Source organism: Mastigoproctus giganteus, chromosome 5 (assembly GCF_048544385.1).
Source record: "Mastigoproctus giganteus isolate SK-2022 chromosome 5, ASM4854438v1, whole genome shotgun sequence".
In the NCBI taxonomy this organism is placed as follows: domain Eukaryota; kingdom Metazoa; phylum Arthropoda; class Arachnida; order Uropygi; family Thelyphonidae; genus Mastigoproctus; species Mastigoproctus giganteus.
Window position 1 is genome coordinate 33,393,324 of NC_143579.1, and position 12,582 is coordinate 33,405,905.

The following is a 12,582-nucleotide window of genomic DNA, read 5'->3' on the forward strand; positions in this document are numbered from 1 at the left end:
CAATCAGTTTGCATATATACATACAATAAAAGGAGAATTCATAGGATTTCTGGTTCCTAGGCAACGCGAAGCTGTCACCCCTCTCACTAGTGGACGAATCCACCGCTTCGCAGGTATATAGGTATACTGCTTTCACGTAGACCAGTGGTTCTCAAACTTTTCAATGTGAAGACACCCTAAATCCATTATGAAAAACTCCCGGCATCCCCCATCAAAGGGGAAATGCACACTGACAGAATATTTTGTAAGGTGGTGCTGATTCAAATGCAGTGTACGCGACGGACGGCTCGGCTGTTCCGTATATGTAGGTACATAAACACTGAAATGCGGTCAGAAATTATTTGATGACTTCTAATTTACACAGTTCATGACAATCAACGACCTTTTGTAGCGAAGTCCACGATGTAAACCGATGCTACATTTTACGTCACGGCACCCCTATAAAGAGTAAGCGGCACCCAATTTGAGATTTGAGAACCACTGACGTAGATGGTAATTCGATGTCAGTATGGATAAACTTCATGGGTTATCGATTTGGAAAGAGGGATGATAGTAGGTGCCCGACGCACGGGTTATTGTATCGCGGAGGTGGTACAGAAATTGCACTATCCCCGTTTGACATTATCAAGAGTGTATCGGGAGTACGCTATTTCTGGAATAACATCTCATCATGGACAGCGCTGTGGTCGGAGAAAAGTGCTGGTTGAATGTGGCCGTCGACATCTGTTTCTCATTGTTTCAGCCAACAGAAGAAAGAGACAGTGCCACAAATCGCCAAGGACTCCAACGAGGGAGGTGCCAGAAACGTCTCCACCAAGACCATCAGGAAATCATTAGCCGCAATAGGTTATGGCAGCCGCCAAACAATATAGTCCCATTGCTAACACCACAATCCAGGACTCTACGCCTCAACTGGGAGAAAGAACATCGGCACTGTACCTTGAATGATTGGAGACGAGTCCCGTTTCCAGTTATTTCGAGCGGCGAAGGGGAGTGTGCGTATCTGACGGAAACCGAACGAAGATATGCACCCGTCGTGTCAACAAGGAATTGTTCAGGGAAGGGGACGGTCGGTAACGGTCTGGAGTGTGTTCAACTGGCACCTCTGGTACGTCTAGACGCATCTCAGAACGGTCCAGGTTATGTGTCCATCCTTACAGACCATCTGCATCCCTTAATGGTCATCGCGCACCCACACGGCAATGGACTCTTCCAGCAGGACAACGCGCCTCCCACACAGAGCCGTGATGACTAGAACATGGTTCGAAGAGCATTCCGCATATTTTACTAATATGGAATGGCCTCCTCATTCACCAGATATGAACATTGTGAAGTATTTTTGGGATGCTGCGGAAATCTCCGTTAGAACTTGGGAGCCTCCACCCAGGAATGCGACGGAATTATGGACAGCGGGAAGCAAGCATAGATGGAAATACATGTGGAACGCCTTCGTGAAAGAGTGTGCTGAATACATCGCCGAGTGATTGTCGTTATACGGGCGAAAGTGGGCCTACCCATTATTAGGTAGGTATCCCAGGATTTCTGTCCACTCAGTGTACACACAATGCACAAGTGGGCATACACAGTTACATACAGGGTGTTTCAGTTAAACGTTTCAGAACTTCTAAGAGGGGTAGGGTACATCCTGACAACTCGAAATCATATAGCAATGTGGGGTCGGAAATGCTTTCCTGAAGCGGTGTTGTACACAGAAGCACCATAAAGAAAAGAGACCGTAAGTTTAATAATACATGAAAAGAAGCAAAAGGTACATGGATTAAAGTAAGTGTTCGAAGTTTCTTCCACGGGCTACAATGCACGCCTCACATCTCCGACGCATGGACATCCGAACATTCTGGAATACTCCAGGCGAATTTCGAATTTCTTCGGCAGCTACTGCGATTCCTGCTGAAGTGTTGTTTTCCGATGAGGCATCCTTCACAAGGGAAGGAATTTTCAACACACATAACGACCATATCTGGGCGGTCGAGAACCCGCATGCAATACGACGTCGTGCAGCACAGATTCGATTTTCGGTCAATGTATGGGCCGGTATTATGGGAGATCACCTCATCGGACCTTACCTGTTACCGTGTCGTCTAACCGGACCTATCTACTTGATCTTTCTGCAGCAAGTATTGCCACAACTTTTGAGAGATGAACAGATTTCTGCATCGACGCAACAGACAATGTGGTTCCAACACGATGGAGCCCCTGCCCATTATAGCGGAGATGTTCGTAACTACCTGGATGTCACATTTGGTCAACAGTGGATCGGACGTGGTGGTCCCGTGGGTTGGCCTGCTCGGTCACCCGACCTATCATGTCTTGATTTTTATTTCTGAGGTCATGAAATCGCTAGTTTATGACACCCCTGTTGACAATGCTGAGGAGCTGGTTGCAAGAATCGCAGTAGCTGCCGAAGAAATTCGAAATTCGCCTGGAGTATTCCAGAATGTTCGGATGTCCATGCGTCGGAGATGTGAGGCGTGCATTGTAGCCCGTGGAAGAAACTTCGAACACTTACTTTAATCCATGTACCTTTTGCTTCTTTTCATGTATTATTAAAACGATTTCTCACTTACGGTCTCTTTTCTTTATGGTGCTTCTGTGTACAACACCGCTTCAGGAAAGCATTTCCGACCCCACATTGCTATATGATTTCGAGTTGTCAGGATGTACCCAACCCCTCTTAGAAGTTCTGAAACGTTTAACTGAAACACCCTGTATACAATCTACAGAAGGTTAAATTCAAACATACAATTTTACAGTACATAGATAGTATGAATCAAAGCTGTAATACTCAATATGTTCTACGTTGATAAAAATATTAGTAAAATAATAAGAGGAGTTTACCTCAGTATAGTACATAGAACACTTCCGTAGATATCCTCCAGAAATTAAAACGGAAAAAACGAAAAAATCGACAACTTACCGGTAAATAATTAAATAGTCAATTTAACACAATTCAAATCAATTTAACACAATTAAAAATCAAATTAACGCAATTAAAAGAATCTAACAATAAATCGTTTTGAATATTTTCGTTAGATTCTTTTAATTGTGTTAAATTGATTTTTAATTGTTTTAAATTGATTTGAATTGTGTTAAATTGACTATTTAATTATTTATATTTTACTCTAATGTACCGGTAAGTTGTAGAATTTTTCGTTTTTTCCGTTTTAATTTCTGGAGGGTATCATACGGAAGTGTTCTACGTACTATATTGAGGTAAACTCCTCTTATTATTTTACTAAAATTATACAGTACATACCTATATAGACATATATGCATCTACACCAAACTCACGTACTTAAACGTACATTCTGTCATAAACACATGCATATCTACGTTGACACTGAACAAACATTCAATGTACCGTTATACTAGTAGTCTCTCTCAGTTATTCAATGATAATTTCTTTAGGAAATTAGAACATATATTACACACAGTATTTTTATATTTTTACAAATAGAAATTGTATGTAAATGAAATACTGAAGGATAAGGAAGTTCATATAAGAGATAAGTGATATGTTGGAACCTAATACAGAAAAATAATTGTAAAATATGGAAATACCATTACACATACCTAACTAATAATTCAATTCAATTCACTTTACCATAAAATTTCTCATTTGGTGGGACTCTCATTCTGGCAGACTAGTCACAATGGGATGTTATATCATGATCAGGTGAGTAGATGATGATACTGACTAACTCAGCCACAGAGTACAAAAAGTCCATAAAAGTTCCTCGCATCATCGACGGGATTACCAAGGTTACTTACACACTAGCAAGGCTTTTCTGGATTTATTGGATGATTGTTTTCTACAGCAGCATGTTCGGGAGCCAAATAGAAGGAGTAATACTCTTGATCTGATTATCAGTAGGAATTCTTTAGGTATTAAGAATCTGCAGATAAAGGAACCACTAGGTGGCAGTGATGACAGTGTGCTGAAGAGGGATTTACTCAAAGAGGTAATTACCATAAATGGTAAAGGGAAGGGTTTTTGCTTTCGTAAAGGTGATTATGGTGGTCTGAGACAGTGATCACAGTGTGCTCAAGTGGGATTTACTCAAAGGGGTAACTACCATCAAGGGTAAAGGGTAGAGTTTTTGCTCCGTGGTAAAAGAGACCACGGAGGTGTGAGATAGTATTTAAATTCTATACAGTAGGACCAACTGATTATGTTACCAACAGCAAATTTAAAATGGGAAGCATTCAAAGAATTAATCTTGGAAGCTACTAGGCTTTTCACACCAACTAAAACATACTGTTCAAGATTTAGGCCTAAATGGATGTCAGATTAACTAATGAGACATGTGGCAGAGAAGAAAAATGCATGGGATACATATAAATAAATGGGTGACATGGAAGCCTATGATAGACATAAGCTGGTCTGTAACCAAGTCACAAAGGAGGTAAGGCAGGCAAAGGCAGATTACGAGAATTTTTTGCAAAGGGTGCAAAGAAAAACAGCAAAGAGTTCTTTATTTATGTAAACTCTAAAAGGAAGGGGATGAACTAGATTGGTCCACAGGATATCAGGGGTTCAACTGTTGATGATCCTGCTCAGGTAGCTAACAAACTAAATGACGATTTTGCATCTACAGTCACACATGAGTTATTTCCGAGCGGGGAATGCCAGAGGTTAATTCAACTCTGGCAGTGAACTAGATGATTTTGTAATAACTGAGGGCAAAGTGGTGGAGAAATTGTCGAAGATAAACATATGAAAGGCACGTGTGATGGATGGGATCTATCCAGTTATATTAAAGGAGGCAGCAAAGGAAATAAGCAAACCCTTAGCCATAATTAAGAGAGCTTCCTTAGACACAGGGGTAACCTTTGGACTGGAGATGTGCAAATGTGACCCCTAATTCACAATGTAAGATCAAAGGGGGCAGGAGTAATTACAAATCTGTTAGTTTAACATCTGTTTCAGGGAAATTAATGGAGGAATTGGTTAAAGAAGCACTGCAGGATCATCTAGGTAAGACTTCAGTTATAGTTCGGACACAGCATGGTTTTGTTAAAGGGGAAGTCTTGTCTGACCAACTTGATTGGATATAATGATGTGGTCACAAAGGAAATGGATGCAGCGATTAACTTTGATATCATATATTTGGATCTTAGAAAGTCTTTTGATACTGTTGCACATGGAAGACTGCTGCACAAATTGGAGCAATGGAGGAAAATTGCTGCTATCGTTAATGAATGGTCGATTGGGAGAAGACAGAGAGTGGTAATCAATGGACACTACTTTTCGTAGACTAATGTTATTAATGGAGTTCCTCAGGGTTCAGTATTGGGTCCATTGTTATTTTCTGTAATTAATAATGATATTCATGACGGTATATCAGGCTTAATATTCAAGTTTGCAGACGATATGGTTGACAGGGTTGTTAATGACACTAATTACAGTACGCTGCTGTAACAGGATCTAGAAAAGTTGAGCAGGTGGCCTGAGAGGTGGTAACTGAAGTTTAACATTGACAAATGTAAATTACTGCGTATGGGAAGCAGTAACCTCAGAGTACCATATCAACTGTGTGGTACTACACTGACAGTGGTAGAGAATGAAAATGACCTGGTTGTAATTGTGTAGGCAGATATGGAGTTTTCTGATCGGTGCAGACAGTCTGCAAGAATTGCTTATGGTGGCTTGTCAATGATATACAGGAATTTTTTTACCAGGGATACGAAGGTGATTCTCCCCTTGTATAAGGCAATGATGGTGGTAGTAGTAGTAGTAATAGTAGTGGTAGTGGCATGTGATGCAAGAAAGCAAGTGTATGAGCTTATGCAGCATCAGCCAAAAACAAAAAAAAAAAAAATTACACCATTCCCTCCAAATGCCTGTCCAGCTCCTCCTTAAATTTATTTAACCTATCAACTTCCACAACGACACACAGAAGTTTGTTCCAGCAATTAACCACCCGCTGGCCAAAGGCAAATTTCCGCACATCTATTGTACATCTGTCTTTTCTTAATTTGAATTTATGTTCCCTTAGGTTTGCAATCTGAACAAGTGGAAGTATTCCATCAGAATTCAGCGTGCTCAACCCATTCAAGGCCTTATACACCTCATTCATATCACCGCGCCGGTGTCTATTCTCCAGCCACTGCAATTTGCAGAATGTAAGCCTCTCTTGGTAAGAGGATCCCTTCATTCCCTTCACAAATCTTGTTGCCCTTCTCTGTACACGCTCAAGCAAATCTACATCCTTCCTAAAATGAGGCCTCCAGACCTTTACGCGGTACTCAAAGCCTAGGCCTGACCATTGCCTTATACAGAGGGACAATCACCTCCTTCTTCCTGCTAGAAAAATTCCTATATATCATTGATAGAACCCCATGACCTGCCATGGCATTATTCAAAGTGTGGTCAGGCCTCACATTGAATACTGTATACAGATCTTGAGGTCTCATTTTAGGAAGGATGTCGAGCTTCTGGAGCGAGTGCAGTGAACAACCACAAGATTAGTGAATGGAACAAAGTGTTGCTCTTACGAAGAAAGGCTTAAGTTTTGCAAATTACAGTGTCTTGAGACTGATGACCTGGCAGGTGCCTAGTCTCAATGTCTTGAGACTAGGCACCTATGAGGTGATCTGTTTGAGGTGTATAAGGCCTTGAATGCTTTGATCATGCTCAATGCTGATCTGATTCTTCCTCTTGCTCAGAATTAACGCCTGAGGGGACATAACCTCAAATTGAGGAAAGACAGCTGTAGGATAAATGTGCGGAAGTTTGCCTTTAGCCAGCGCGTGATTGATTGCTTGAACAAACTTCCATCTGTTGTTGTAGAAGTTGATAGGTTAAATAGATTCAAGGCAGAACTAGACAAATATTTGGAGTGAGTGATGGGTGAAATTAGAAGTTTTTTTTTTTTTTTTTTTGCCTAATGCTATATAAGCTTGCTTTCTTGAATCATGTGCCTTTACTAATGCTAATGATAATTGATAATATTTGTATAAGTAGAGGATTTCACAGTTTGAGTGTTTACAGCATAGTTGGTTCTCCTAGTCTCAAATTTGGAAAAGGCCATGAAAAGCAAATTTGTTCATCTCCCCAGTTTATTGGTCCTTTCTTTTATCATAAGTACACATCTGCGGGGATTGTAATTAGGGCTGTCGTATAAGACATAAGCTCTATCCTTGTCAACACCACGTTACCCCAACATGTACAGTTGGGGCACTGTATGAGCTCCAGTTGACAAAGTTTGGCATTTAGGGAGCCATGCCCTGTCAATAAAAAGGTAGTAAAATGTCCTGGTACAAACCAGGGTGGCAGTTTGTGGAAAAACTAGGGTAACCTGTGGGAGCAACCTCCTATTGACCTCTACTCTGTGCGCCACAATCCATCTGTCTTGCCAAGTCTGGTATAGGCAGGTTAGAATCCTTTTCTTTTGAAAAATTATTTTGTGAGTTGATACCCAGATACCCAGAATGGTTGTTGGGGTTTGCTGCTTTAAGCTGTATTTGAGGCCTCTTTTGATAACTTCTAAATCTTGTGGCGGTGCACCAGTCAGTACCTGGAATACAGGGGTATTGAATACAACGGTAATGGTGTGTTTCCAATCTTTTCCTTACAGTGCTTGCTTCTGGAAACGAAGCTTCAGTGCCAATTATATTAGCCGTATTGAGAATTTTTTTTACTGCTTCCTCTGTTCTATTTTCTTTAAAATATTCCGTTATATTTTATAGACATTCAAGAACTTCATGTATATCAGAATCTTTTTTTTTTTTTTTTTGGAGCATTTTACTTACTGGGTTAATTTTATTTAAAATATCATGCCAGATTATAATTGAACAAAGAAACTTATAAGATGTTATTTTTAAGGATATTGATTTACGATGATTCCTTGTATCGATATCTTTATTTTCGTCTTCAGCGGTTATGGCAAAATATTTACCTTGTCTAGTCATTTCTAATATTTTATCTGTAATATTTAGTGGTATTATTTCAATAATTTTATTTTGTATTTGATCACCCAAATAATGCACGATATTTTTGATTCATATTTCTGGGCGCCTCGGTAGCCAGGTTGGCAGGAGCAATAGTGAGTAGCACGTTTCTCGATTAGACTGGGGTTCGAGCCCGTGAGCCCCCAAATACGGAAGATGCGAAAAGGTCAGGGAATGACCACCGCATATCCCCGGAGCAATACGGCCTTAGTTGCTAATGCTCCTAAAATCCAAATATAATAATATAACAACATATTTCTGAAAACGGCGAATATGTTCTGCCCTAACTGAATCAAATTTAGCAATTGTTTTAAAAAGTTACCATTGCCATTTTCATAAAATCTTTTTTAGATCCCCTGAATGCTATACATTGCCTTGCTAAAAGTAGTATCATATATACTATTCTGACTGAAAATTAAATCCAAAGAATTCTATAGAAACAAGTATAAGCAATCAGGTGACAGTAAATACTATGAAATATTCAGCCAACTCCGCAAAGAGGTGAAAACGCTCATATTAAACTCTTACAATATGTATACAGAGTCAGTTCAGGATAGTCTGCTTACTCACAGAGATATCAAACCATTCTGGAATTACATGAAGCATAAGAATATAACCAGTAGAAAGTTACAACTCCATAACGTAGATGGAATTCTCTTATCGGACGAATTCAGGATTGCTCAAGAGTTTGCCAAACATTTTTCCAGAATTCAAACAAATGATACATTGAGACCTGCCTCATTTCCTAACTTCACACCTGTTAAAGGTGATATCCTCATTAACCTCTTTATCACTGATGAAGATTTAAATTCGGCATTAAAAAGCAGGAGAAATGATTTTCCTAGAGGCCCAGATGACATTCCAGGCTTATTTTGGAAAATGACTGTCGCTACCTTAAAACCCCTCATACTGTGGATCTTCAACTTGTCTCTCAGGCTGGGGAAGTGTCCTAAAACACTTTAAGCAGGTCAATATAGTTCCTATTTTCAAAAAAGGTGATAAAAATGATGTAACTGATTACAGACCCATAACCTTGAAAAACAACCTGGCTAAACTCTTCGACACAGCAGTACAAACATCTCTTCGAATTCTTCAGGCCTTTCATTGATCAGAATGAACATGGTTTCTGCAGTGGCAAGTCAGTAGTCACAAATTTACTTTCTTTCTGGCAATACACCTCTGAACCTCTTGATAACCACCTTCAAGTTGATGCAGTCTACACAGACATATCTAAGGCATTTGATAAAGTCCCGCACGAACAACATCTGGAAAAACGTAAGCTATATGGTATCCGTGAGCCTTTGCTCTCATGTCCACGAAGCTATATTACGCATCGTTCCTTGAGCGTTAACATCAATCAAGTGAACTTAGACTGTTTTATACCACTAAATGGAGTACCACAAGGCTCCCCTCCCCTTAGGTCCTCTTCTCTTCATTGTTTTCGTAAATGATCTTCCTTCTTTCATCTTCTCTTCATTGTTTTCGTAAATGATCTTCCTTCTTTCATCTTCTCTTCATTGTTTTCGTAAATGATCTTCCTTCTTTCATCTACACCTCCAATGTTCAAGTTGCTCTCTATGCAGATGATCTTAAGATCTACTCAGCAGTGAAGGAGATTACCGATTCTCAACAGCTTCAATGTGCTCTCAATAAATTATCTCTGTGGCTATCTCTGAATGGCTTGTCTGCTAACCCCTCGAAGTGCAAAGTAATGACTTTCCTCATCCGGCAGATCTCCACAACTAATAAATACGGAGTACAGTATTAACTCTGTGATCATCGAAAGGTGTGACCATGTTAACGACTTGGGGATTCTCTTCTCCAGCAGTGCTAAATTCGATGCTCATGTCCTTAAAATCACCAGAAAAGCATTCAAAACACTGGGATTCATCAAACGGAACACATACAAGTTCAAAAACTACTGATATGCGGTTGTCCTTTATAAAACTATTGTTCTGCCAATCCTTGAATTCAGTTCACCCATCTGGAATCCTCACACAAAGATTTTAACTAACAAAATTGAAGCAGTCCAAAAAAATTTTGTCCGTTACCTTCCGTACCGCAATCCTCTATTCTATCACTCAGTGTATGTTCCATCTGAGGCCTCTGTGTACCAGAAGAGTTACTGCTGACATCACCCTTCTAGCCAAAGTAATCACTGGAACTTATGAAGCATCTGATATCCTTAGCAAAATCAACTTCAATGCTCCTTGTAGACAAGTCAGGAACGTTACGCCGTTTCGCCTTGAGCTGCCACCACGGACTTTATGAAGTTCAGTCCACTGAACAGAATCAACAAATCAGCAAATGACTCTCACATTTACTTCTTTGACAACTTCCAATCACTGATGAACTCCATCCACAAGTTTGCCTCTTCTATTAAATTGCAAAGTGACTAGCTCTAATCTAATTATTGTAGTTTATTAGTATTATGTGTTTTATTATTTTTCTATTCTCTAACTGATTAATTATTACTTGTTTTACCGGTAACTTAACTCAATGCAATTCTCTTTTGTACATATGACTTTAATGTTTGAATCTATATCAATGTTTATCTTCCTGTTGGATTTCATATTATCGTTATTATGTTTATTGTTCTGATCTCAGATACACTGTTAATGGTTACCTGTTGTGTATTTTGTTATTAATAAAAATAAAAATAAAAATAAAAACTACAGAACATGGGTATCTCTATTTTGAGCGTGGCCGAAGAACAGAGATTGTCCGGTCGAGTTCTGTGATTGGCCGATTATTGGGAATACGTAATTTACCTCAAATTTTCGTTTCTGATTGTTTGATTGGAATGAAATTGCTTCTGATTTTAGCGGGAAATGCGAAATTATTGTGCTGCTGTTTAGTCGTCGTCGTGCTGCTCTCGTAATTGTTATTCCATTTGCAAAAGGATGGAGCTAAGACTGTAACTGAATGGTGTGCGAGTGTGAATTTGATAGCTTCGGAACACAAGTGTTTTCAGTGTGATGTTTGATGAAGTGAACCTGCTGGCATGCGAGGACTGATGAGGTGATTTTTTTGTTTGTTTTAAAGTTATTTCCTGACCATTTGATGTTTTATTATTATTATTAGCCATATGGTGCAAGGAAGCCTGAGGATTATGCTGCACCAGCCAAAAAAAAAAAAAAAAAAAAATTCTGAATTACCCTGAGAGAGAGAGAGAGAGAGAGAGAGAGAGAGAGAGAGAGAGAGAGAGAGAGAGAAGGGGAATCACCAAGAAAGAGAAGAATGATGATATTCAGCTCAGGACCCTGGGTGTGCCAAGCCCATACTCACCATATGTTAGTGGACTTGTGGGGCAAACAGCCGCAGAAAAAAAAAAGAAAGAAAAAGAAGCATTTCTGTTGACGTGCATGAGCAGTTCTCCTTCTTAGCGCACGTGAAATCGTCTAGTAATGTACTGGTGAGAAGAATCAGTTATTGTGTGTTGGTGTTAAATTTTGTTTTAAAAAATTGCCGTTTCTTTTTCTTCATTTCAGCTGCGACATATTGTGATGTCACGTGACATCCCCCAGTAACACGCAGGAGAGGGGAAAATCAGTGAATGGAAGGTGCCGTCACGTCCTTTAACTGCCTTCTTCCTCTCTTTCTCCCTGAAGTACAGGGTTGTACCCATGTTCTGGAGTAGAACCCTTTGAAATATAAATATGAAACACGGATCCAGATAATAAGCAAATTAACATAAGTCCTCCATTTCATGTATTGTGTTTATTTGAAATGAATTATTTGCCTACAGTAGTGAATACTGGTAAACGTTTAACCAATCACACGACTAGCACGACTTGTGGGTATGTGGGACAGGCGGTTAGATAAGTTTTACAAGTGTCCCTAAGTTGCAGAAAGGTAATCCCTTTGGCTTTTAATTCGTGCTTAATAGCAACACTAATTGCCTGAAGGCCAGAGGTGCGAACAATGCGTTTCCAGTTAAGTCTCTCGTAATCATAGAAATTTTATTTGTTCTAGGGAAACTATTTTAAATGTAAATACCAAAAGGAATTCAAAAATTATCACTGAATAGAAAATTTCACTATAAAGAAATTAATTAAACAGAGGTCCAACTTGTATGGGTCAAACTTTTTTTTGCGGCCTCTTGAACTGCTGCCCGTAAACGATGATTACCTGGCCTACCCACTTGCGGCGGCCCTGGTTTATCCCACGAGGCATTTAGCATATAATCCCTTGCATTCTGTCTGGACAGAATTGTAGACACATACACAGTCTGACTTATTTCACAGCATTTTGTTCTTTTCATATCGTTATTCTCCACATGAATAAAAATTCTCTCTTCCCCTTCCCCCTTGAAATCTAACAATCTGTTGGTAACATCATTAATTGTTGTTCTCAGCAAACATACCCCAATTTTGGTCACCTCTCTTCATTATAAAAAATGTTGCCCCTTTTCCTCACAATAGTCTCCCTATAAAACTAAATCTACTTCAACTAGAGCAATTGGCACTTGACTCTTCTTTTCTTTGACTCGAAACGCGTGTAGAGGTAGGTCATGAGATACTTAAGTCTCTGACTTAAGTATCTCATGACCTAGATTTGTTTCTAGGGAAAGCACTTGTTTCTTCAGTGACTCGAATTCTTCTCGTAATG